This window comes from Citrus sinensis, chromosome 3, assembly GCF_022201045.2.
Source record: "Citrus sinensis cultivar Valencia sweet orange chromosome 3, DVS_A1.0, whole genome shotgun sequence".
NCBI classification, from domain to species: domain Eukaryota; kingdom Viridiplantae; phylum Streptophyta; class Magnoliopsida; order Sapindales; family Rutaceae; genus Citrus; species Citrus sinensis.
The window spans coordinates 43,303,956-43,307,937 of NC_068558.1; the positions used below are offsets into that span (position 1 = coordinate 43,303,956).

The 3,982-nt window shown below is 37.5% G+C and overlaps 1 non-coding gene across 1 annotated transcript; it reads left to right on the forward strand.

Annotated features, from left to right (window-relative positions):
* The first annotated feature begins 2,997 nt into the window (after positions 1–2,997).
* On the forward strand, positions 2,998–3,101 carry LOC127901665 (small nucleolar RNA R71). The gene has a single exon (XR_008053909.1). It is a non-coding gene; the product is annotated as a small nucleolar RNA R71 (small nucleolar RNA).
* Positions 3,102–3,982: the final 881 nt, after the last annotated feature.

Consider the following 3,982-nt stretch of genomic DNA (forward strand, 5'->3'; position numbering starts at 1 on the left):
AGACATGAATCATTAAAGATAAAAGGTACATCCTTAGCAAGTAAATTGCATAAGGGTCTAGAAACTTTGCTAAAATCTTTAATGAAACGTCTATAGAAACCAGCATGCCCAAGGAAAGATCTTACTTCTCTGACTGTTTTAGGTGGAGGAAGATTAGAAATGAGATCCACATTGGCTTTGTCAACCTCAATACCTTTGCTCGAAATGATGTGACCGAGAACAATACCTTGTTTTACCATAAAATGACATTTCTCCCAATTTAAGACCAAGTTCTTCTCGATACATCTCTGCAGAACTAGTGTTAGATGATGTAAACATTGATCAAATGAATCACCAAAGACAGAAAAGTCATCCATAAAGACTTCAAGAAATCGTTCAACCATATCAGAAAAAATGCTTAGCATGCATCGTTGAAATGTAGCAGGTGCATTACATAATCCAAATGGCATTCTCCTATATGCAAATGTGCCAAAAGGGCAAGTGAAAGTAGTTTTCTCTTGATCTTTTGGTGCTATGGGAATCTGATTATATCCTGAGTAGCCATCTAGAAAGCAATAAAATTCATGGCCTGCTAATCTATCAAGCATTTGATCAATAAATGGTAAAGGAAAATGGTCTTTACGTGTGACAGAATTCAACTTTCTATAATCAATGCATACACGCCATCCTGTAGTTACTCTAGTGGGTATCAATTCATTATCAGCATTCGTAACTACTGTGACTCCTGACTTTTTTGGGACAACTTGTACAGGACTGACCCATGAACTATCAGAGATTGGGTAAATGATACCTGCATCTAATAGCTTAAGCACTTCGGTTCTAACAACTTCTTTCATATTAGGATTTAACCGACGTTGCATTTCCCTAGTAGATTTAGCATTTTCATCAAGGTGAATGTAATGCATGCAGTCTACTGGGTTTATACCTTTAATGTCTGCTATGGTCCATCCTAATGCTCCTTTGTGCTCTTTCAAAACATCTAACAACTTACCTTTTTGTTCGTCATTGAGGGATGATGAGATGATTACCGGCAGAGTGCTTTCTTCTCCCAAAAACGCATATTCCAAAGTGTTGGGCAATGGTTTGAGCTCGAGTTTCGGTGGTGATTCTGATGATGGAATGAGTTGCTTCTCTGATGGTGCTAGTTGCTCAACTCTTGACTTCCATTTATTAGTGTCCATAGATGGTGCTGAGTCAAGCAGGGCATTGACCTCATCGACCGATCTGTCAATATCAAAATCCAAACCAAAGTGAGTTAAACATGTTTGTAAAGGATCACTAAGGTTTGAAACAAAAGTATCATCAACTAATGCTTCAATTAAATCCACATCAACAATTCCATCATCTGCACTGTGAGGTTGTTTGGCAATGTTGAAGATGTTCAGTTCCATAGTCATGTTGCCGAAGGACAACTGCATATTTCCAGTCCTGCATTGAATGTGAGCATCCGCAGTTGCCAAGAAAGGTCGGCCTAGAATAATGGGGATGTGCTTCCTTGAATCCTGTATTGGTTGAGTGTCAATTACAATGAAATCAACAGGAAAATAAAACTTGTCTACCTGGATAAGCACGTCCTCCACAATACCACGAGGTATTTTCGTGGACCGATCTGCAAGCTGTAACACCACTGGAGTTGGGTGTAATTCTCCCAGTCCAAGTTTCACGAATACAGAGTAAGGCAAAAGATTTACACTAGCTCCTAAATCCAACAAAGCATTCTCAATTGTGTGGTTCCCTATACTACATGAGATAGTGGGGGAGCCTGGGTCTTTGCATTTTAAAGGAATTTTATGTTGGAGTATAGAACTAACGTTTTCTGTTAAAAATGCCTTCTTTTGAACATGCATATTTCTCTTTTTAGTACAAAGGTCTTTAAGAAACTTGGCATAAGATGGAACTTGTTTAATAGCATCAAGCAAAGGGATGTTAACACTTACCTGTTTGAAGATTTCAAGAATCTCACCTGTGGATTTTCCCTTTTTTCCTTTAGCTAACCTCTGAGGAAATGGAGCTTTCGGAACATATTCTCGTGGGTTAGTTTCTTCTTTCTCCTCCGGTGATGAGTCCTCAACATTCACAGGTACAATTTGATTTTCTTTTGTCACCGGCATCTCCACTTTGTTGTCGACTTCCTTTCCTTTTCGCAAGGTCATTACTGCTTTGACCTCTCCATGCTGCTGTGGTGAACTGGTACTTGCTTCATGTACTCCTTTAGGATTAGGTACTGGTTGACTTGGAAACTTACCTTTCTCAACAGTCATTGCCAAGGTCTGAACTGAAGAAGCAAGTTGTCCCACCATCTTTTCTAGGCTTGAAACTGATTGAGCTTGTGAGTTGAAACCTGCTCTCAACTCATTTCGTAGTCCATCAATGGTGCGGTTTTGTTGCTCAATCGTGGAGTGAGTAAGATTCTTGAGATTCTGGAATGAATCCTCCCATGGTCTGGGTTGAGAGAAATTCTGATTCTGATTGTATGGTCTAAATGGTGGCTAAGAGGCTTGAGGAACTTGAGGAATTTGTTGCATTGGTGGAGCTGGAGCTGCTGGTCCATTCTGTTGGAATCCTTGAGACCATGAAAAATTGGGGTGGTCTCTCCATCCAGGATTATATGTGTTGGAGTATGGGTTGTAATTTGATGGCTTTCTCATTACACCTATGGCATTGGCTTGATCTGAGTATGAGTCATGGTCATGTGGTTCTGTTGATTTAGCAGTCGATAACGATGCTATTTGTTGAGCAAGACCTTCAACCATCTCCTTGACTTCTTTGATTCCCGAAGTTGACTCGCCAATTTGAACCTCATTTACTCCTTTAATTCTTCTAGTATTCCTGAGTGATCGACTCCGTTGTTGGGAATTATCCGCTTGTCGCTGGAAGAATTCCCAAATTTCTGATGCACTTTTTGACATTAGCTCTCCTCCACTTGTTGCCATTAGCCATTCTTGCACATTTGGTAGTAATCCCTCCAAAAAGTATTGGCATTGGTGCCATTTCTCGTACCCATGATGTGGACACTTCAAGAGTAGCCCATTGAATCGCTCCCACGTTTCGAAAAACTGCTCGTCATCTCTCTGGGTAAACTCCGAGATTTCCCTGCGAATAGCATTGGTTTTATGCACTGGGAAATATTTATTTAAAAATTTAGTTACCATTTGTTCCCATGATGCAATGCTATTAGCAGGTAATGTATTAAGCCATGAACGAGCTCTATCTTTTAAAGAAAATGGGAATAATCTGAGTTTAACATCATCATCTGAAAAATTCTCATATTTAAATGTTTGACAAATTGCATGAAAATCATTCAAATGATTATATGGGTCCTCATTTTCTAGGCCATAGAATGTGGGGAGACAATTTAGCACACTAGGTTTTAGTTCAAAACTCCTAGCAGCTACATTTGGGTATCTTATGCATGATGTGCTCAAATTAGCTAAGGGACTAAAATAGTCCTTAAATGGCCTCTCCTGTGGTGCTTGTAAATCCATTTTATTTTTAATTTGTTTGTGTGTGCGAAGTGTTTTTTCTAATTCAAGGTCTATAGGTTCAAGATTAGGTAATAATGACCTACGACCATGCATGCAAAACAAATAAAATGAAAATAAAGATGGGAACAAAACAAATAAAAATAAAGAAGAGGGAGAAATTACGATACTAACCTTATTGGGCTATTAAAACCTTTCTATAAAAATACACAAAAACAAATACGTGAAATAAATTAACTAAAAATTAAATTAATAAAATAAACAAAAAAAAATTACAAAGAAAAATAAATTGAAAATTAAATTACAGAATTTTAAAGAAGAGAAAAAATAAAAGAAATACTAACCTTTAAATGTAGATTCACTCTTTTTTTAATAAAAAAAAATACAAGAAAATAATTTAAATGGAATTATTCACAAAAATTAATTCTATGAATTAAAATTACTTACCTCCCCGGCAACGGCGCCAAAAACTTGTTGTGCAAATTTTAATGTACTCGCAA